This window comes from Oncorhynchus kisutch, unplaced genomic scaffold, assembly GCF_002021735.2.
Source record: "Oncorhynchus kisutch isolate 150728-3 unplaced genomic scaffold, Okis_V2 scaffold1239, whole genome shotgun sequence".
Taxonomy (NCBI): Eukaryota; Metazoa; Chordata; class Actinopteri; order Salmoniformes; family Salmonidae; genus Oncorhynchus; species Oncorhynchus kisutch.
In genome coordinates this window covers 35,654-59,490 of record NW_022263184.1, presented here as the reverse complement: position 1 = coordinate 59,490, position 23,837 = coordinate 35,654, and the positions used below count along the sequence as shown (strand labels likewise).

The following is a 23,837-nucleotide window of genomic DNA, read 5'->3' as shown; positions in this document are numbered from 1 at the left end:
ATCCTAACCTAAGTCAGGGAATTTTTACTAGGATTAAATGTCAGGAATTGTGAAAAACTGAGTTAAAATGTATTTGGCTAAGGTGTATGTACACTTCTGACTTCAATTGTATAAAAGCACTCAACTTTCTTTTTTCTCTTTAGTTCATTCTCTTGGTTGTTGGTGCTTTGGGGGTTTCTTGGGGGTGGGGAATGGAATTAATTGTATTTTTGTTTTTCTTGGGGGGGGGGGGGTCTGTGGGAGGGGTATCGAGTGGTTGAGGGACAGCTATTGGGGAACCTTCGGGGGTTGGGCTTCACGTTTTTTTGGCCTGGTGGGAGATCTGTCAACGTGCCCTTGAGCAGGGATTTGACCATGGAGGCTTCTGTGTGTCGCTCTGAATGGGAGTCTGTTGGATGACTGGTAAGATGTAGTTGTTGAGCGGCTTCACTGCCTTGGTAACTTCCATTTAAAAAGGTTACCCCCCAAAATTGCTCAAATCGACATGCTATCCTTTACCACCACACCAGGCTACCACAGTCTAACTGGTGGAATGCTTCCGGTTAATGTTCCGACCTGGTTGTGTCCACCTCAAAGCTGATGTTGTGCCACTCTGGGGTGGTGACGACCCCTTTAAGTAGAGGCTCCAGGAGCTTCTGTAGGTACGCCGCCCCGTAAACCTAACACAAAGAATTTCAACATTAAAATGCCTTTAAAATTCCAGGCTTGGTGCGAGTGCTTCAGGTTATACCATTTAAAATTGTCTGTATGAGAGAGAAATGTGGTTTTACCTTGAAACAGAAGGTCATGATTTTACTGGCCAGACTGTTGCCTCTGAAGAGAGTCTGCATGGAGTCAGCCAGCTCTACCTCCTTGGAGAACATATTCCACAGCAGCTGATACAGCAGGTGGCGAGAGTCAAACAGTGTCACCAACACACGGGCCAGCTCGTCCTGAAGAAGACACAGGAGGACACACTATGTTTCAACAACTACTGCCTCAAATTCTCATACTTGCACAGGGGTGGCAAACCCTTTTCCTGGAGAGCTACAGGACATGCAGGCGTTTGCTCCAGCCCTGCACTAACATGTCTGATTCTACTAATAAATCAGGTTTGTTATTGTAGTGCTCATCATTGTGAAGGTTAGTCACCCAAAAGGCTGTGTTTCGTACATACCCATTGGGATCCTGGCACCACATTGGCCAGTGCCATGGCGATGGGCAGCTCTCCCTGGTCTCCCATCATGGTGACCAGCTCCACCAGCCTTTCAAAGCGGTCTGCCAGCACCGTCTCTGCCAGAGTGTCAAACTCTGTCCCCTGCTGGAGGATCTTAGTCAGAACCTCCATGAAGGTGGCTCGTGTCTGCAGGTCCTTATGGTAGCCCAAACCTGGAGAAGGGTGGATGGTGGGGGGAGGAGAGAGAGACGGATAGAGAGACAGAGCGACAGAGGGGGCACAAGAGAAAGATTAAGGGTGGCAAAGGATACAGGGACATTATATTTGAGGTTTGATTGTTCATTTTGGAAGCTATGGTCCTTGGTAGATGGAAGGACTAACATTATAGCTTTCCTGGCACTATAAAAAGGTGGAGAAATACTACTGCTACAGTAGATCACCGATAGAGTGCATGAGTCCGCTGTCCACGTTGGCGTTGAGGAGGTTGGACATGGCCAGGACAGTACAGTGTCTGAGGGAGGCCAGGCGTCGAGACATGCCCCTCTTCCTCCCAACCACCGGCTGGCCATCATCCTCCACCTCACTGCAGTCATTCAGCAGGTTCATGAACAGGGTAAAGTACCTGGGTACAGGGGGTAAGGCAGGGTTCAGAACACTTAACAGGCAGTTTGAATTAAAATCACGTGCACATTTAAGTTAATGTATTCCTTTACTTCTATACAGAAAACACAGTTTATTTTGCGTGTGGAAATGTTACAGCATGCACAGTAAACAGAAAGCTGAAGAGCAGCAACAGATAACTAAGTCTCTCTGGATAAGCACGTCAGCTACATGACTAAAAGGTATAGGAGTGTATATGGGGCGGCAGGGTAACCTAGTGGTTAGAGAGTTGGACTAGTAACTTAAAGGTTGCAAGTTCGAATCCCAGAGCTGACAAGGTACAAATCTGTCGTTCTGCCCCTGAACAGGCAGTTAACCCACTGTTCCTAGGCAGTCATTGAAAATAAGAATTTGTTCTTAACTGACTAGTTAAATAAAGGTTAAAAAAATATTTTAAAAACTTTTTTTTTTTTAAAGGTATATGAGTAAAGCATGTTGTAGTTACTTGAGGAAGAGCTGGGACTTGGCCTCCATCAGCTCCACCCCGTCTCCCTCCTCTGGCTGAAGAGGCAGGCCAGCTAACAAAGACACCACCGCCTCCATACTGGCCTGGTCCAGGTCTCTGGTCAGACACTTGATATCGTCATCAGCAGCCTGGTTGGAGGTGCCCATCACCCAGTCTGTCAGGTACTCCACCATCTTGTTCCTGGCAAATGTGGTGAGGGGTTGAATTAACAAAAATGATTGATTCTTGAAGAATATAACTTATAAATGTCTCATGAGCTGTCGTACCCCATCAGAACTCAAAATATACACTTAGTTTATAAACGTTGGAGTAAAAGAAGTAAATGTAAACAAAACACTACATAGCCTCAACGCATTGTTAAAACTATACTTTTTATATCAGGTATGGTCATTCTATAGCTCTGTCTGTGAATTTGGGAGTGGTAATATTTCTCCAGACCAATCCAACTTTTTTTAATTGTTGGAACTGCTGACTGAAGCTTTAAGGTAGCATTTAGCTAGTTTGGCTAGCATTAAGCTAGAGTTTAGGTCTGTCCAGGAGGGAGTGCCGTCTCTGTCGCTCACCTGAACTTCATCTCCTGGCAGAAGGACAGGTCGTCTCGTCTCTCCATCATCACCTCCACCAGCTGGCACAGCTTGGTTTTCATCTGGATGGCATGCAACGTGTTGCCTAAGACACGCACGTACCTGGGGGGGGTGAGATCAGACCAAATAAGGTCCTGAAGAGTGACAACTGATTAGGTATTTCATAAGCTGTGAGTGTTTGTCTCTCACCTGACCAGGTTGAGCATCATGGTCTCTATGCTGGCCTGTCCAAGGTGCTCTGAGCTGCCCTCAGCATGGTTATCCAGTAGGTTCTTCATGATGGCAATGGTCTGCGCCACAAACTGTGTGTTAGTGTCATTGATGGGGACCTGCAAGGGCACAGAGACAAATGAATGAAATCAGTTTAAACTACTTTCCTGCTAATGTCAACAAATCAGCTTTATAATGAACTAATGAAATTCAACAACATCAGCGCAGGCAGGGCTCTGTGCTGCAATCAGCAAAAAAGTCACCATCCCCCTGTAAAACTCCCTAGAATGACATTCTACACGAATACAATTCAAATAATTGGTTAACGTGCCCCATCCTCCTCCGCAGCCCATCCACTCACCGGCCCGTGTGTCGAAGAAGCGTCCGATGCTGTTCCTTAGCTTGTTGAAGAGCATGTGGTACAGGACCGGGCTGAGCTCCAGCCCCAGCAGCTCCTTGACGTTGGTGCGGACGTGTAGACCCACCCTCTCATGACCACATACCAGCAGGACCAGCAGGCGGTCCAGGAACCTGCCCAGGGGGGTTTCAGTGGAGGAAGAGGAGGAGCAGGTGGCTGAGGCTCCAGCTGCAGCGTTGGAGACCTCACAGACACTCACAGAGACCATAGAGTACTTGCGTTCGCTCATGGGGCCCATAGGGGGGCTGTAGGTGGTGGGGCCACAGGGCTTGCTGTGCTGGGACAGACACACCCCACCCAGAGCACACAGGAAGCCTGTCATGTTGATCCACTCCTGCAGGGGGAGACAAATGGGGTTGAGTTTGGAGCAATGGTCCCTATATTATTATTTTTTATTAACAGTGAAACACACCCAAATCCTAAAATGTAAGTGCTCTTACCTGACCATCCTCCACCTTGTTTTTGGGAAAGTTCAGAATCTGTTTGGTGTCCTGCTCCCATTTTGCATGCGTGTCCTCCCATGCCTGGGGTGAGACATGGAAACAAGAAGGGACAAGTCACTAATACTGGAAGGATGTAAGCAAGGATAAACTGTATTTTATGCTTCTTTATTCTTTCACACCTCAGTGTTTCCTGCAGTGGGGTGCTCTATCCTTCTCAACAAGGCCATCACTCTCTTCTGCAGGGTGGAACGTCCTACCAAACAGAGAAACAAGTAGCGGCGTCACGGTCTGAAACCGTTGGCCTTTTTAGTGACTCTCAGAGCATGTTATAGTGGTGTTCAAAACAGTGTTTTTACTGACCGGTGGCCATTATGTTGCTGACGGAGGCAAACTCTGTGAAGGTGGCGTAGTTGGGCAGGATGTTCTGGACGAGCACCTCGTCAGCGGAACAGCGGATGTCAGCCTCCTCACACAGGTGTCTGAAGCAGGACATGGCCACCAGCACGGCCTCGGTGTCAGGGCTCCACAGAAACATGTATAGACACACCTCCAGTTTGGTCTGGGCCTGTCTGCAGATGGGGATTCCACTGCCCTGCGTGGCACACTCCTGGGCGAGCAGAGAGGAGTTAGACACGTCCAACACACATTTAGACATGTCCAACACACATTTAGACATGTTCAACACGTGTATTTGACTTGTATAACTGCAAAACACTCCGGACGGTTTTCCAGACCTAAGCTAGTCCTAGACTTAAACATTATTTTGAATGGAAATTCTCTATTGAAAGTGCTTTTTAGTTCAGAACTAGGCTTAATCTGCATCTGGGAAACTAGCCCTCAATGGTTATTCTGATGTGAGGTTAGAGTCCCTGACCTCACCTTGTTATTTAGGAGGAACTTGTTCCTGCAGATAAGGATCTCCCTCAGCCACTTCAACACCTCTGTACTGTTCACCATCTGGTGACCAATCAGCTTCTTGCAGATCAGGAAGAGAACCAGGGAGCTGCAATGGGATAGGCCAGTGTTAGAGCCCAATGGAATCTCAACACACCCCCCTAAAGACTGGGACTACTACTGAATCCGTGACCAGTGTGTCTGTCTACATGGATTATCTCTGGACTGAAAAGCCCCCAAAACTAAACCATGTCCTTGTACCTGATGTCCCAGAAGGTTTCAATGGGGGCCTGAGGGTTCCACAGCTCAATGGTCTCAGGCAGGTGCAGCACCAGCAGAGCCTGGGCAGGGAGAGAGAGACAGATAGGGAGAAATATGCCTTACTTGAAGTTGATAATTCAATGCTAGGGAATAGAACTGAAGTGGACAGAATGAGAAAGAATAAAGAAGCAGAGTAGATGGAGTGAGAGTAAGGGAGAGAAGGAGTGTGAACTGACCTCCATGGCCTCCTGGGAAAGCTGGGCTGTATTGACCAAGGGCACCAGCTGCACCAGGCCTGCAATCAGCTCTGCTGTGCTGCTCTGAGTCTCCTGAGCCTGCTTCCCTGGGTTCTACAACACACACAATGTCAAACATGCATGTATGGGTGAACGCAAGGGCGGAGAGGAAATCGAACCACACACACATAAGTGGAAGGGAGGGTGATTAACTATTCAAACAGAACCAAGGGACATTGTCTCAGTATATACAGTTGAAGTCGGAAGTTTACATACACCTTAGCCAAGTACATTTAAACTCAGTTTTTCACAATTCCTGACATTTAATCCTAGTAAAAAGTCCCTGTTTTAGGTCAGTTAGAATCACCACTTTATTCGGTCATTATGGCCAAACAGTTCTATTTTTGTTTCATCAGACCAGAGGACATTTCTCCAAAAAGTACGATCTTTGTCTCCGTGTGCAAACCGTAATCTGGCTTTTTTATGGCTGTTTTGGAGCAGTGGCTTCTTCCTTACTGAGTGGCCTTTCATGTTCTGTCAATATGGGACTCATTTTACTGTAGATATAGATACTTTTGTATCGGTTTCCTCCAGCATCTTCACAAGGTCCTTTGCTGTTGTTCTGGGATTGATTTTCAGTTTTCGCACCAAAATACGTTCATCTCTAGAAGACAAAACGCATCTCCTTCCTGAGCGCTATGATGGCTGCGTGGTCCCATGGTGTTTGTACTGTTTGTACAGATGAACGTGGTACCTTCAGGCATTTGGACATTTCTCCCAAGGATGTACCAGACTTGTGGAGGTCTACAATTTTTTTTCTGAGGTCTTGGCTGATTTCTTTTGATTTTCCCATGATGTCAAGCAAAGAGGCACTGAGTTTGAAGGTAGGCCTTGAAATATCAATTTACATTTATTTCTATAGCCCTTCTTACATCAGCTGACATCTCAAAGTGCTGTACAGAAACCCAGCCTAAAACCCCAAACAGCAAGCAATGCAGGTGTAGAAGCACATTGGCTAGGAAAACTCCCTAGAAAGGCCAAAACTTAGGAAGAAACCTAGAGAGGAACCAGGCTATGATTGGTGGCCAGTCCTCTTCTGGCTGTGCCGGGTGGAGATTATAACAGAACATGGCCAAGATGTTCAAATGTACCGAAACCCCGCCTAAAACCCCAAACAGCAAGCAATGCAGGTGTAGAAGCACAGTCATTGAGAGTATCTCTACCGCTCTTGCTGTCTCTATAGAGTTGAAAACATCAGGTCTGGGACAGGTAGCACGTCCGGTGAACAGGTCAGGGTTCCATAGCCGCAGGCTCCATCCACAGGTACACCTCCAATTGACTCAAATGATATCAATTTGCCTCAGAAGCTTCTAAAGCCATGATATAATTTTCTGGAATTTTCCAAGCTCTTTAAAGGCACTGTCAACTTAGTGTATGTAAACTTCTGACCCACTGGAATTGTGATACAGTGAATTATAAGTGAAATCATCTGTCTGTAAACAATTGTTGGAAAATGACTTGTGTCATGCACAAAGTAGATGTCCTAACCGACTTGCCAAAACTATAGTTGGTTAACAAGAAATTTGTGGAGTGGTTGAAAAACAAATTTTAATGACTCCAACCTAAGTGTATGTAAATCTCCGACTTCAACTGTATGTGGTTGTTGGTGTCAGACTTACGTGCAGCATGAGTTTGGGGTCAGCGTGGATGAGTTTGACCAGAGCGAGGAGGAGGCACTTGTAGCTGCGTGTATCCAGGTCTGTGGTTTTCTCTTTGAACTTAAGGCTGGTGGTCATTTTCTCTTTAAATGACAGACTCTGTCAGAGAGAGAAGTTGTAAATTTAGGTGTAGCTAATACATACTTTTCCTAAGAGGTTCGCTTACACAGGAAAACAAAAGGTGTTTCAAACGATTGGTGTGAAAATGAGTGTGAATGTGCGCGTGTGTGTAGTCCCTTTCTCACCGGCGTCATGCGTAGTGGGGCATGTGTGTGAAGGCCTTGCATCACTCGGCTCAGAGTGTCTGAGAACATTAGTCGCAGCTCTCCAGAGTAGCAGTACACTGCATCAATCTTAGGCCACCAGTCCAGATCAGACTAAAGGATGAAGAGGATAGAAGCTCATTAATATTGCACTGCTGTGGGAAAGGCCAATGAGATCAGCTCTGTCCTATCAAATGTACTTCGACTGAACTTGGTAGGAAGTAGTAGTGGAGACGGTACAAACTTACATTGGTGATGATTCTGTGCAGGGAGTTGACCAGGACAAAGTGAAAGGTAGAGGGGGAGGCGGAGGCCAAACAGACCTGAGGAGATTGTCTTTATTAATGTTTCGTCAAAAAAGCCGCTTTGACACAGAGGTATCATTCAGACATGGTCTGCACATTTTCAGCCAATGAGCTGAGCAGACTGACTGACCTTAAAGTGCTGATTGTTGTGAGGGTTGATACGGAAACAGGAGACGAAGCAGTCGATCATGAGGTCCACGTCTGCGTTCTGGCTGCCTGCCCCGCGAGAGAAGGGCTTGGTGGGGTTGAAGAGCAGGGCCTGATGGGATAGATAAGTGTCTGTATGTGACCGTCTGCAATATTCCAAATTAACCAATTTCCCAATTAACCCTTACGCAAGGGGCTTTGTGAAGGTCTGAAAGGATTGGATAGGTATTAGCAAAATGGTCATAGCTCCATAGCGGTAGCACTAGCACAAAAGTTGCACTATAAAAGTCTAAGGGGTAGCCATAGGCATATCAATCATTGTTTACCGTTCAGGACGTTGTAGATAGAAATGTTCTATATAGAAATGACATTGTCAATTTTACTCCACGACTGGAATGACGAACATAAAACCCAGACACCACTGCTGTAGTGTTCCCTAGCCCCCAGAGGGCGACAGAGTGTTTCGTTTATCTGACCTTGAGGTCCACCACGATGGACTGCACCAGGAGGAAGATGCCCGAGTGGTCCTCCCGGTTGATGTAGGTGGAGGCCTTGCACAGTTTGACACAGGCGATGGCTGCACTCTCTGTTAGTTGCTTGCTGCCCCCCTGGCCTGCTAGAGCCTTCCTCAAGCTCTCCAGGAACAGCTTCTGTAACGAGATAGTTGCTTTCTCTATCAGCCACACTACCTATTTAATCCCAGTGTGTGTGTGCCGACTCATCTCACCTTGTTGGCCTTGCTCTCCTCCACCACCTCTCGAGAGATGATGTGTGTGATCTCGGGACAGAGGATGAGGAGAATGATCTGTAAAGGCCACACCGCTGCCTTCCTCTTGGCACTCTCAGCAAAGCTGTCCACCAGGTCAAACAGCCTCTCCGCAGCATCTAAAGGGCGTGCCAGACAGACGAGTGAGATAGCCCTTAACTCATCATACTTCTTATTTATCGTCCTGATCTGTTCCCTACAGTCCCTTTGAGACTGAAGATTTCACATTAAAAAAAGTAAAATGAAAAGTGCATGTAATGATAGCATCTGCATTGTGTTTCAGTCCAATACAAGGCACTTGAGAATACTGACCTGCCATGTCTGTCTGTGGTCTCTGGTAGAGCATGGTAAACTCATCAGGGTAGTTCTCTACCCAGTTCCAAAAGGCCTGGGGAGGAACACAAATATTTAGCACTGTCCTCTCTAGAATGGGACAGTAGCTATGTTTCCATGAACTTTTCCAGTGATTTATTAGCGACATTTAGAACGTTTGAATAGAAAATCATTTTAATACATTTGCAAAATAAATGTAGAATAAGGCTGTAATGTAACAAAATGTGGAAAAAGTCCAGGGGTCTGAATACTTTCCGAAGCCACAGATCAATTGCCTGCTACGGTGCATTTCCATCCAACTGTCTTGTGTCGATAAAAACAGCTGGACGTAATGACGTCACACCAACAAACAGAAGACGTTTTCACAAAAACCTGGTGTTGAATAAACATGAAGGAGTTGAAGTGTTTCCATTATCCATTTAGGCAAATTGCACATGAATAATATGGCGACAGCCTGGATTCCCTCCCAGCCATCTGTCCCATGTCTCAGGTAGCCCACAAAGGCCAGCATGGATAGAGCGCAAGAATTTACTAAGCTGCCATAGTCTAATAATTCCTATGTGCCAATTTATTGTCATGGTGAACTTTGCACTGCAGTTGATCTGAAATAATGGGATAGTAAAACTTGCATAGTGCTCTGTGTACCGTCAACACTATTTGGCAATCAACATTTATTTGAAAAACATTGCTTCTATCATCATTTGTAGCAATAAAGAAAGTTTAAAGAATGGTGTCAATCTTTAGAGCATTTTTCCTATAGCTGCCATTTCATTACACATTTCAATGTTTTTCCAATAAACCTGGATCAATGGAAACCTGCATCAATGGAAACCTGCAACCTGTGATGTCCTCAAAGTGGAAAATTGTATTTTAAACCTTTCATCAGCAGCCAAGAGGTGGCAGTAGTGAATACCATGAATAATACACTACATGTTCAATGGTATGTGGACACCTGCTAGTCAAACATCTCATTCTAAAATCATGGGCATTAATAAGGAGTTGGTCCCCCTTTGCTACTATAACAGCCTCCACTCTACTGGGAAGGCTTTCCACTAGATGTTCAAACACTGCTGCGGAAACTTGATTCCATTCAGCTGCAAGAGCATTAGTGAGGTTGGGCACTGATGTTGTGCGATTAGGCCTGGCGCGCAGTCGGCGTTCCAATTCATCCCAAACGTGTTCGATGGGGTTGAGGTCAGGGCTCTGTGCAGGCCAGTCAAGATCTACCACACCGGTCTCAACAAACCATTTCTGTATGGACCTTGCTTTGTGCATGGGGGCATTGTCATGCTGAAACAGGAAAGGGCCTTCTCCAAACTGTTGCCACAAAGTTGTAAGCACAGAATCGCCTAGAATGTCATTGTAAGCTGTAGAGTTTAGATTTCCCTTCACTGGAACTAAGGGGCCTAGCCTGAACCATGAAAAACAGCCACAGACCATTGTTCCTCCTCCACCAAACTGTACACTTGACACTACGCATTGGGGCAGGTAGCATTTTCCTGGCATCCACATGCAGATTTGTCCGTCGGACTGCCAGATGGTGAACCGTGCGTGATTCATCACTCCAGAGAACACGTTTCCACTGCTCCAGAGTCCAATGGTGATGAGCTTGAAACCCATTTCATGAATCTCCAGACATCAGTTTTTGTGCTGACGTTGCTTCCAGAGGCAGTTTGGAACTCGGTAGTGAGTATTGCAACCAAAAACAGGCAAGTACACTACGCACTTCAGCACTCAGTGGTCCCATTCTGTGAGCTTGTGGCCCATCACTTCACAGCTCACCGGTCAGCAACTGGTGTGGCTGAAATAGCCAAAACCACTAATTTGAAGGGGTGTCCACATACCTTTGGTCATGTAGTATATAATAATACACCAACTTCATAAACACAAAACAGCAGCACTGAATATAGATATATTGGTGCACAAACCTTTTCCAAACTGTTAATGACGGCATGTTGGGCAGGTTTCTTCAGGGCTTTGAATTTTAATACCGTTTCTGAGAGGATGTAGTAAAAAGTAATAGAGTATTAGCAAAAAACTATTTAAAAAAAGAGTATGACATACAAGGAATTGAGTGAGTGTGTAGCTACCTTGGAGCAGTCTTTTAAGTTTGGAGCAGTCCACGTTGATGTACTGCATGAGCTCTATATCGTGCACATCCACAGTGTCTTCTGAGCAGACTGTCAGCTCCTGCAACCTGAGGGAGAACACAATGGATAAGGACTCTCAGACACTGCCATGGAACAAGTTCGTCCAGTCAAACATGACATACAGAGATATAATTCTACCAGTTTCTCAGGAGAAAGGAGGGAAAGAAGAGGGGGTGGAAGAGAGGGAAAAGAGGACAGCCTTGTAGAGGTTGCCTTTTTGACATCATCCCCTCATCCTTCAAGACAGGAAACTGACATGAGTGTATCAATGAAGTGAAACTTTCTGAATGTTGCCAGTCTACAGTAAACATGTCCCCCATGGATGATGTATTGCTCCTTGTGTCAATTAGAGACAATTATTACAAAGTATGTTGTGTGGAAAGAAATGTAAGTACCATTTTGTAAGTACCAAAATTATATAGGTTGTTATGGGAATCTAGTTGCTCATGAGGGGCTGCATTATTGAACCACATTTCATGACAATAGTTCAAACGGGACTGGAGATATGCTTGTTCAAAGTTGGGAATTTCAGTTGATTACTATAGCACCCCCTTTGAGACAATCCACATAAATCTCTATGGGAAGATGGGTGAATGATACAAGTTTCTTCAAAAATCAGGCCAGTGCTGTCTGAGACATCACGTGTGATGAAGGTACAACTGTACGAATGTACTAACGGATGGAGACCTATCAAGTCCCGTCTCCAATTTACATCCATATGTGGCATATGGATGCAACAAGCGCCAATTCAAAACATGTGGAAAGACATTTAGTTTGCAAGTTCCTGAAATGATATTGGTTGTTATGGGAAATGTGTTTCTAATGAGGAAATGCATGCATATAAAAAAATGACATGACTGTAGCTCAAACGGGGCAGGAGATATGCTTGTTCATCATTTGGAATTTCAGTTGAATACTATAGCACCCCCTCTAGCCAATCAGTGTAATTTTGTAAATGTTGTATCTCTATGGCAAGACGCGTTATTAATCCAAGTTCAGTAAAAATCGGGCCAGCACTGTCTGAGATATCGCGTGTGACAAACATACTAACGGACAGAGGCAGATCCACAGTCCCCTTCCTGATTTCATTGTGGGGGACAATTAACCTAATAGAGGTAACAGGATTCCCTGTTTTATTGTTCATCTGAACATTCTGTAACGTTGCACCATCCTGAACATCCTGGGTGGGGAGGGAGGGATTTCCGTCATGACTGGGTTAACAGTTCATTCTCAGTGACATTGTCCATGGCTGGCTGTTTAACTGAAGTGCTGAGGTATGCAAACAAGGCATATGGCATAAGTAGAAAGGGTGCCCAAACAGTCACCTCATCATTACTTCTGAAGACATAACTTCATTTGAAATATTTGTAATATTACACTTTTGGGAAAATCAGGTCTGGTGGAAGTTTTTAAAGACACAAATGCATTTTTCCACAAAAGATAATGTAGGTCAGTTGCCATTGACCTTGGAAGAACAACAAGGTGGGCAGGCTATTATTCCAGCCCTGTACTAACACATCTGATCAACTGCTCATCAACACAGTGATAGTGACAGTGAATTAATTAGCCAACACAGTCTGCAGTTCCTCAGGATCAGGGTTGCCTGGTGGAGATGCGGCTGAAAACAGCGTTGAAGTTGTTGCAGCTGAGGGAGAAGAGGACCCCTGAGGCGGAGGCACGGAGCTCAGCAGCGTGCTGGTGGCCCTCACGGTACGTGTGGATGAAGTGACAGATCTCTGGCAGCAGCTGCTTCACCAGCATGGTCTCGTCCAGACGCAGGCAGTCCTTTGATTGCTGGGAGGATTTTATTTGATTTATTAGGATCCCCGTTAGCCGATGTCAGCTAGTCTTACTGGGGTCCAACACATAACGAAAAATAATTTACAGACAAAAGACTTTACAATTTACATACATTTAAAAACAGTAACATGTAGTGTGTGTGTGCATCTATCAGTTCCACGTACATATCAGTACATACACACAAGAGGAATACAGAGACAAAGAGAGAGAAGACATGAGAGGATAGGGTGTGTGTAAGCTGGCATCTCCAGGTTCTCTGAGAAAACAATGAGTGCTTTTCAGGTTATCAGTGGCAACTTCTCACATATTTTGGAGGCCAATGCTCTTGACTGGCAATGTTCAATTAAATTCAGTCAACAGAAAACTGTTTGAGTTGGGGGAGGCCATAGGACTAATATGGGACAGGCTAGGGAAAAACAAAAATGGGGAAATGTTTATACACAACAAACACACAGAAGCAAGTGTAGGGGGTTGGTTAGCAGACCAACTAAATGGTGACGTAATAAGGTATACAGTAGATGCAGACGGTAAAGGTTTTCCTCACCGATGCCAGGCACTTCTCCAGTGTGTCCAGGATAATCAGCTGGGAGAGGTAGAGGTTCTTCTCAGCAGCTTCCCCGAATATCCGCTGGAGAGAGGAGAGGGTGGGTACAGGACAGGTTACAGACACAGAGGACACAGTGATTTGGCAAACACCACTTCCAGCCCTTAGCATGCTTCCTAAGCTTGAGTTGACTGAGTTGACTCAATACACGCCTTCCAGGAGGTAGAGTTGATGACATGCAACGTGGTGATCCCCATAGCTAAAAGAGACACGTTAAAAAATGCCACTTACCATGTTGTTCACATTTTTTAGTATGTTCGTGAGGCCACTGATGACGTGGGAGAACTTGTACTTAGAGATGTTGATGACATTCCTTGTTGTGCTCTGTGCTGACTTTGGTGTGGTTGTTCTGATGTCCCGTTTTAACAGGAAGCTAAGGAGAAAGAGAAAAAAGCATGTGTCATCCTAAAGTCACAGGGGAATCTAGCCACGGGTGAAGGTATTATACAGTGGACAATGTATGCAGCAGGTTTGAACAAGTCTAATAGAATTACACAAAGCCGGTGTAATCCTCCCAGTGGCACAGCAGTCTAAGGCACTGCACCGCAGTGCTTGAGGCGTCACTAGACCCGAGGTTGTCCGGGTCAGGGGAGGGTTTGGCAGGACGGGATGTCCTTGTCCCATCGCTATCCAGCGACTCCTTGTGGTGGGCCGGGCGCATGCACGCCAACGTCAGTCAGAGGAAAATGGGGTATAAAACAAAAGTTTGGACACACCTACTCATTCAAGGGTTTTTCTTTATTTTTAATATTTTATACATTGTAGAATAATATTGAAGACATCAAAACTATGAAATAACACACATGGAATCATGTAGTAACCCCAAAAAGTTTTTAACAACTCAAAATATGTTTTATATTTGAGATTCTTCAAAGTAGCCACACTTTGTCTTGATGACAGCGTCGCACACTCTTGGCATTCTCTAAAACAAGCTTCACCTGGAATTATTTTCCAACAGTCTTGAAGGAGTTCCCACATATGCTGAGCACTTGTTGGCTGCTTTTCCTTCACTCTGCAGTCCAACTCATCCCAAACCATCTCAATTGGGTTGAGGTCAGGTGATTATGGAGGCAAGGTCATCTGATGCAGCACTCAATCACTCTCCTTCTGGTCAAATTGCCCTTACACAGCCTGGAGGTGTGTTGGGTCATTGTCCTTTTTTATTTTTTTTATTTCACCTTTATTTAACCAGGTAGGCTAGTTGAGAACAAGTTCTCATTTGCAACTGCGACCTGGCCAAGATAAAGCACAGCAGTGTGAGCAGACAACACAGAGTTACACATGGAGTAAACAATTAACAAGTCAATAACACAGTAGAAAAAAAGGGGAGTCTATATACACTGTGTGCAAAAGGCATGAGGAGGTAGGCGAATAATTACAATTTTGCAGATTAATAACACTGGAGTGATAAATGATCAGATGGTCATGTACAGGTAGAGATATTGGTGTGCAAAAGAGCAGAAAAGTAAATAAATAAAAACAGTATGGGGATGAGGTAGGTAAAAATGGGTGGGCTATTTACCGATAGACTATGTACAGCTGCAGCGATCGGTTAACTGCTCAGATAGCAGATGTTTGAAGTTGGTGAGGGAGATAAAAGTCTCCAACTTCAGCGATTTTTGCAATTCGTTCCAGTCACAGGCAGCAGAGAACTGGAACGAAAGGCGGCCAAATGAGGTCCTATTGAACAACAAAAGACAGTTCCACTAAGCACAAACCAGATGGGATGGCTTATCGCTGCAGAATGCTGTGGTAGCCATGCTGGTTAAGTGTGCTTTGAATTCTAGATAAAATCACTGACAGTGTCACTAGCAAAGCACCCCCACACCACCACACCTCCTCCATGCTTCATTGTGGGAACCACACATGCCAAGATCATCCGTTCACCTACTCTGCGTCTCACAAAGACCCGGCAGTTGTAAACAAAGATCTTGTGTTTCTTGGCCCAAGCAAGTCTCTTCTTATTGGTATCATTTAGTCGTGGTTTCTTTGCAGCAATTCGACCATGAAGACCTGATTCATGCAGTCTCCTCTGAACTAGAGGTCGACCGATTAATCGGAATAGCCGATTAATTAGGGCCGAGTTCAAGTTTTCGCTTAAAGTTAGATATAAGATTCCAGCTTCAGTGATTTTTGCAATTCGTTCCAGTCATTGGCAGCAGAGAACTGGAAGGAAGGCGGCCATATGAGGTGTTGGCTTTGGGGATGACCAGTGAAATATACCTGCTGGAGCGCATGCTACGGGTGGGTGTTGCTATCGTGAGCAGTGAGCTGAGATAAGGCAGGGCTTTACCTAGCAAAGACTTATAGATGACCTGGAGCCAGTGGGTTTGGCAACGAATACGTAGCGAGGACCAACCAATGAGAGCATACAGGTCGCAGTGGTGGGTAGTATATGGGGTTTTGGTGACAAAACGGATGGCACTGTGATAGACTAAATCCAGTTTGCTGAGTAGAGTGTTGGAGGCTATTTTGTAAATGACATCACCGAAGTCAAGGATCGGTAGGATAGTCAGTTTTACAACGGTATGTTAGGCAGCATGAGTGAAGGAGGCTTTGTTGCGAAATAGGAAGCCGATTCTAGATTTAATGTGAGTATGGAAGGAGAGTTTACAGTCTGTCCAGACACCTAGGTATTTATAGTTGTCCACATATTCTAAGTCAGAACTGTCCAGAGTAGTGATGCTAGTCGGGCGGGCGGGTGCAGGCAGCGATCGGTTGATGAGCATACATTTAGTTTTACTAGCATTTAAGACCAGTTGGAGGCCACGGAAGGAGTGTTGTATGTCGTTGAAGCTCGTTTGGAGGTTTGTTAACAGTGTCCAAAGAAAGGCCAGATGTATACAGAATGGTGTCGTCTGCGTAAAGGTGGATCAAAGAATCACCCACAGCAAGAGTGACATCATTGACATAGAAAAAACGTGGCCCGAAAATGTAACCCTGTGGCACCCCCATAGAGACTGCCAGAGTTCCGGACAACGGGCCCTCCGATTTGACACACTGAACTCTGAGAAGTAGTTGGCGAAACAGGCAAGGCGGTCATTTGAGAAGCCAAGGCTATTGAATCTGCCGATAAGAATACGGTGATTGACAGAGTCGAAAGCCTTGGCCAGGTCGATGAAGACGGCTGCACAGTATTGTCTCTTATTGATGGCGGTTATGATACCGTTTACGACGTTGGGTGCACCTCAGCCACGCTCTCGACCAGCTCAGAAACCGGATTGCATAGCGGAGAAGGTACGGTGGGATTCGAAATGGTCGGTGATCTGTTTGTTCACTTGGCTTTTGAAGACTTTAGAAAGGCATGGCAGGATAGATATAGGTCTATAACAGTTTGGGTCTAGAGTGTCTTCCCCTTTGAAGAGGGGGATGACAGCAGTCACTTTAAAATCTTGAGGAATCTCAGATGATACGAAAGAGGTTGAAGTTTGAGGTTGAGGTTGGCGGCGGATACTTTTCGGAATAGTGGGTCCAGATTGTCCAGCCCAGCTGATTTGTAGGGAACCAGATTTTGCAGCTCTTTCAGAACATCAGCTGTCTGGATTTGGGTGAAGGAGAAGCGGGGGGTTTGGGCCAGTTCCTGCGGGGGGTGCAGAGCTGTTGGCTAGGGTAGCCAGGTGAAAGTATGGCCAGCCGTAGAGAAATGCTTATTGAAATTCTCGATTATCGTGGATTATCGTGGATTTATCAGTGGTGACAGTGTTTCCTAGCCTCAGTGCAGTGGGCAGCTGGGAGGAGGTGCTCTTATTCTCCATGGACTTTACAGTGTCCCAAAACTTTTTGGAACTAGCCTAACTAAATAACTGTGTGAGTATTTTGGTTCTTGATTTCCCTGAAAAGTTGCATATCGCGCGGACTATCCGATGCTAGTGCAGGACGCCACAGGATGTTTTTGTGCTGGTCAAGGGCAGTCAAGTCTGGAGTGAACTAAGGGCTATATCTGTCATTAGTTCTAAATTTGAAAGGGGCATGCTTATTTAAGATGACTACCTCTACTGACGGGACAAGTCGTGATGGATCGGCGGGGCTCCGTGTCGACAAAGGGTCCAGGCCAATTGGCAAGAGAGGTATTGTAGTTGGTGTACTTCGTTTACTAGCCGGGAGATGGGCCTAGCTCGAGGCTAACTGGTGCATGCTTCTGGACAATAGTTACTCGGTAGCAGCTAGCTAGCTGCAATGATCCAGTGTAATGGTCCAGAGCTTGCGGCAGGATTCCGGTGATATCGTGGAGGGAAAAAAAGCAGTCCAATATGCTCAGGGCTGATATCGCGCTGTGCAAACTGGCAGGTATTATACGGGCTAAAGTGGCTGGTGTCTGAGCTATAGGTAAAGACCGCTAGCAGTGGCTAACAATGACTAAATAGCTAGTAGCTAACTAGCTCTGATGGAGGTTCCAGTTATAAGTAGAGGTCGACCAATTATGATTTTTCAACGCCGATACCGATTAAATCAGACGATTTTTATTTATTTATTTGTAATAATGACAATTACAACAATACTGAATGAACACTTATATTAAATTAATATAATACATCAATAAAAATCCATTTAGCCTCAAATAAATAATGAAACATGTCCAATTTGGTTTAAATAATGCAAAAACAAAGTGTTGGAGAAGTAAAAGTGCAATATGTGCCATGTAAAAAAAGCTAACGTTGAAGTTCCTTGCTCAGAACATGAGAACATATGAAAGCTGGTGGTTCCTTTTAACATGAGTCTTCAATATTCCAAGGTAAGAGGTTTTAGGTTGAAGTTAATATAGTATTTATTGGACTATTTCTCTCTATACCATTTGTATTTCATATACCTTTGACTATTTGATGTTTTTATAGGCACTATAGCATTGCCAGTGTAACAGTATAGCTTCCGTTCCTCTCCTCGCCCCTACCTGGGCTCGAACCAGGAACACATCGACAACAGCCACACTCGAAGCAGCGTTACCCATCGCTCCACAAAAGCCGTGGGGAATACTCCAAGTCTCAGAGCGAGTGACGTTTGAAACACTATTAGCGCGCACCCCGCTAACTAGCTAGCCATTTCACATCGGTTACACCAGCCATTAGGCTGATAGGCTTGAAGTCATAAACAGCGCTGTGCTTGCGAAGAGCTGCTGGCAAAACGCACAAAAGTGCTGTTTGAATGAATGCTTATGAGCCTGCTGCTACCTACCATTGCTCAGTCAGACTGCTCTATCAAATCATAGACTTAATTATAACATAATAACACACAGAAATACAAGCCTTAGGTCATTAATATGGTCGATTCCGGGAAATTTTCATCTCGAAAACAAGACGTTTATTCTTTCAGTGAAATAAGGAACGGTTCCGTATTTTATCTAATGGGTGGCATCCATACGTCTAAATATTCTTGTTACATTGCACAACCTTCAATGTTATGTCATAATTACGTACAATTCTGGCAAATTAGTTCGCAATGAGCCAGGCTGCCCAAACTGTTGCATATACCCTGACTCTGCGTGCAATGAACACAAGAGAAGTGACACAATTTCACCTGGTTAATATTGCCTGCTAACCTGGATTTCTTTTAGCTAAATATGCAGGTTTAAAAATATATACTTCTGTGTATTGATTTTAAGAAAGGCATCGTGTTTATGGTTAGGCACAGTCGTCAACGATTGTGCTTTTTTCGCAAATGCGCTTTTGTTAAATCATCCCCCAGCGTTGCATCGATTATATGCAACGCAGGACACGCTGCTAGATAAACTAGTAATATCATCAACCATGTGTAGTTAACTAGTGATTATGATTGATTGTTTTTTATAAGATAAGTTTAATGCTAGCTAGCGACTTACCTTGGCTTCTACTGCATTCGCGTAACAGGCAGTTGTGGAGTGGAGTGCAACGAGAGGCAGGTGGTTAGAGCGTAGGACTAGTTAACCGTAAGGTTGCAAGATTGGATCCCCGTGCTGACAAGGTGAAAAATCAGTCGTTCTGCCCCTGAACAAGGCAATTAACCAACCGTTCCTACGCCGTCATTGAAAATAAGAATGTGTTCTTAACTGACTTGCCTAGTTAAATAAAAGGTATACAAATTTTAATTAAAAATCAAATCGGCGCCCAAAAATACCGATTTCTGATTGTTATGAAAACTTGAAATCGGCCATTCCGATTAAATCGGTCGACCTCTAGTTATAAGGTCTAAAAAAAATAGCAGATCCGTACCACATTGAGTGAGGCGGGTTGCAGGAAGGTATATTTAATTTGAAAATGGAAAAAAAGAGATTAAATTATTTCAATGTATACAAAAAATAAATGAATATTTACACGGGACAAAAACAAACACATCTGGGATCTTGTATGCAGAGCACATCAAGCTTGGAATGTTAATGAGCCATAAGCAGCAGCACAGTTGAGAAGTGAGATTTTCTGAATGGAGCACTCCTCATTGATGTGGCAACAATAGTCGTGGGGCAACAGAGCCAGGATGTTGTTAGCCTCGATTTCCACTTCCAGACTTCCCCAACAGCCCAGTGATAAACAGGGCTTGGGAGCATGGTAAGTGGAGACTACACTGTTGTAGGCCTAATCATGGTTGAGGAAACAGTTAGAATGGATGCATGTCTGAACCTAAGGAAGAGCCTCATGGCCTAGGACTGCTTACTAGCTGGATCCTGTCTACCACTGGGGCCCCTCAGGGAGAAACTTTAGCCTGGGAATGAAAGTCCCAAGATAGGGGGTAGGAGAATAGTCAGGCGTCTGAACTTCAGCCCACAGTCCAATCCCTGCTTCATATCTTTCTGGGCTGATGCTGTGATGACCAATACTACTAGGTTGAGATTATTATTTCTCATTAATCTCGTACATCACATTGGCATCCACCAACCTCTCTCTTCCTCTCTGTGGTAGCTTTTTGACATACATTGTTTTGGTTGTAATGCAGGATTCTGAAGTTGCATACAACTGTGATTTAGACTTTTAGTTTCAGAACACTTTCATTGTTTCTGGACACTGGGTAGGTTTTTGGGCAAAATAAGCAAGGTTCACACAGAAAATATGATTCTGACTATGAAATCCACCCTGATATACCAACACATGCAATCCTATGACTTAAAGGCTTCTAAATGGTCTTAACAACACGAGGCGGATTTAATCCCTTATTACACTTTCATCAAACTGTAATAATCCGAGCAGAGCTGCTAAGCCTGAGTACAATCACCATCTGAGTACAATCACCACTCTGTGCTACAGAATCCCTCCGTAGCCTCTGAAACCCGAGGCCCAGATCCTACCCAAACTGCACAAAAAGTGCTGATATTCCATTTCAAAAGTCTGTACTGGAGTTGAGGGCAGTTGCACAGTGTGCCATGGCACTTAAGCATGTTTAGGTTAAATACAAACCACTGCAAGTTTATTTGTAGAACAGCTTTCACACAAAGGAGTTTAAAGAAGGTGATGAGTTTCTGGCAGCACTGCTTGCACTGCAGCAAGAACCATTTGTTTCAGTCCCTTTGGAGGTGGTCTTTGACAACCAAAACAGACAAAGCTTAGTTTGGATAAAATTGAGACCCAGAGCTGATTTACAGACATACCAGCTCTCAAGCAACAACAAACTCTCCATCAAGTCAGCTGGAGCATTTTAAAACATTGATCTTACAATTTGATAATGTTGACTGATAATGACTTCTGATGAGATATAGTTAGGGGCAACAGACAGTGTAAAAACTATTGATGGACTGGCTAGACTACCTGACCCAATGTTTCACACATTCAACCTCAAGTTCATTAGTGGAATTTTTGGCACGCTTAAAGGGATACTGTAGCAGTACTGTACAGTACTACACATCGCTATCATCCAGAAGGCGAGGTGAGTACAGGTGATTTAAAGCTGGGACAGAGAGATTGAAAAACAGCTTCTATCTCAAGGCCATCAGACTGTTAAATAGCCATCACTAACTCAGAGAGGCTGCTGCCTACACTGAGACGCAATTACTGGACACTTTAATAAATGGATCACTAGTCACTTAAAATAATGTTACTTTAATGATGTTTACATATCTTGCATTGCTCACGTCACATGTACATACTTTATTTTATACCATTTACTGCACCTTGCCTATGCCGCACGGCCATCGCTCATCCATATACTTATATGTACATATTCTCATTCACCCCTTTAGATGTGTGTGTATTAGGTAGTTGTTGGGGAATTGTTAGATTACTTGTTAGATATTACTGCACTGTCAGAACCAGAAGCATTTCGCTACACTCGCATTAACATCTGCTAACCATGTGTATGTGACCAATAAAATTTGATTCGGTGTACCTGTAGCCTTCAGTCATTGTACAAATGCTAGTCAGCATTGGCTATCATCATTACCTCTTAACTTCATTCACACTGCATGCAGAGATCTAAAAAAAAATATCCACGAATTCATCCAACTCTGGGTAATAAGAAAAACTTAACTGCCAGAACCTTGTAGTTGGGCGAGCCTTGTAGACTGCTGCTGTACCACAAACACCTAAACACGCTCAAATATTGGATTGAGACAAACTCACACTACGTATATCATAATTTAAGGATGTGGTAATTATGTAAGTAGATATTTAACAAAAAACGGATGTCTGTCAATTTGTACGGATCCATGTTGTTTTTGATCTTATTATTGAGCGTTTAACGTTACCTCAGAGCAGAAACATGGTCAGGTTGAAAATCCAGATTCCTCAGACAGCAACATGAATGTTGGCTGACAGCATGCAACCAGTATGTTCTTCATTTTTTCCCCACATGTGACAGCCCTTGCATTTTAATCAGTGCATGTTGGAGTCACACCTCTCATTTGTTTACAGTTAGCAAGGTAGCTAAGTTATAAGACTTCCTAGCTGGTACAATAGGGACATCTTTCCCCAATTGTCTAGGAAGAATTAGCCAATATTAGACGTAGTGTGCAAATACTCCGAGTTAGCTACACCAACACCCAAAATATATGCAACATTAAAATGCATGTTTAGTTGTCTAGCTAGCTACATGGGTAGCTTACTAGCTAGGTAAATAAAAGTAACTTGCACTTTTGGTACACATCATCCAAACACAGATATAAAAATATTTGTCCTAACGTTGTTACTATCAATAGCTACCTAGCTAGAAAGCAGTCTAGCATGCACTTCACAGTGACATAAATACAATTAGCGATCTACCTGTACAAGCCCTCAACAAAAGATTCACTGCTTGCAGTTGCAACTAGCTAACTACTCCCACTTCGAACTCATATAACTAACACTATAATATTACCTGCTCGTCGAATCTGTTTATCACCGCCTGAACCCATTCCACTGGTTTATGTGCCGCCATGGCCGTGCGGATGGAAACCGCGAATGACTGCTTGCAATTCCAAGACGAATGTGGACGTTCGTGGCGATGTTAGGCCTGAAATAAGTCCCAAAACCGGCGTCTGAAGATGACAGTACGGCTTGGTTATTGTTCCCTTTGAGCAAGCTTCACCATGCCGCCATGACACACCACCGGAAGTCTTCCCAGTGAAACCGATGGGGATAGGAGATTGCAGAGCAAAGATACCCGTGCGTCGCTTGTTGATGTCGAAGGTAAAAGCTAAGAGGATACACACAAACATTGACCATATAATGTAATGTTGTTACATGTAACTAACTAGCTTGACTTCCCACCGTGTGAAACATGTATGCTACCATATGTTACTAAAAAGAGCAAACAATATTATAAAATGTAATCCAGGAGTTTATGTTTGAATTCTGGTTCTCTCACAACACAAGTCACTCAGAAAAGCATCTGTAGGCAGAAGCATGCTACATGTACATTTGGCATTTGAAAAAAAAAATACAGTTGTGCTATGCTACCGAATGCAAAATGTATCTGTATCATAAAAGTGTAGTGCAATATTCCCTTCATCAGATAGAGTAAATTGCATTGGCTATCTGATGTAGTACAAAATGTAATGTATCAGCCTTTGAGCATATTCAAATTAATGAGCATGTAAAGCGATCAAAAGGACATGTAGATATTTAGAATACTAAAATTACAACGCTTGACCGATTTGCCAAGTTAAGACAGGAATTATCATGCTTTGCTTGTTCGTTTTAAAGTTCCCAGACCTCAGTGAAAGTCCACCTGGGAATGACAGAGGACAGAATCATCAAAAGTGTCCAGGAGCAACTGTCTGATCATAATATCCTGTCCTCTTGCCCACCTGAGCTGACTGTTGGTCTTATCAAGGTGGTGGTCGAACAGCTTAACTCTGCCCTCTCTGCGACCATCAGCAGAGCCATTTCAGGGCGGTCCTCCCCTATTTCTTCTGGTACCCAGGCCGCTGAACAAATGGTCAACATGGTCCAGAAATGTTTTGATGATCACACCACCCCAGAGGACCAGAGCTCTACCTCTGTATTAGAGTCATGCATTCCACCTGCAACAGAAGAAGTGATGACTGTTA

The 23,837-nt window shown here is 44.2% G+C and overlaps 1 pseudogene; it reads right to left on the bottom strand.

Moving 5' to 3' along the window:
* Nucleotides 1-206: 206 nt before the first annotated feature.
* On the bottom strand, nucleotides 207-22,966 carry LOC109905905 (neurofibromin-like; annotated as a pseudogene).
* Between the last annotated feature and the right edge of the window lie 871 nt (nucleotides 22,967-23,837).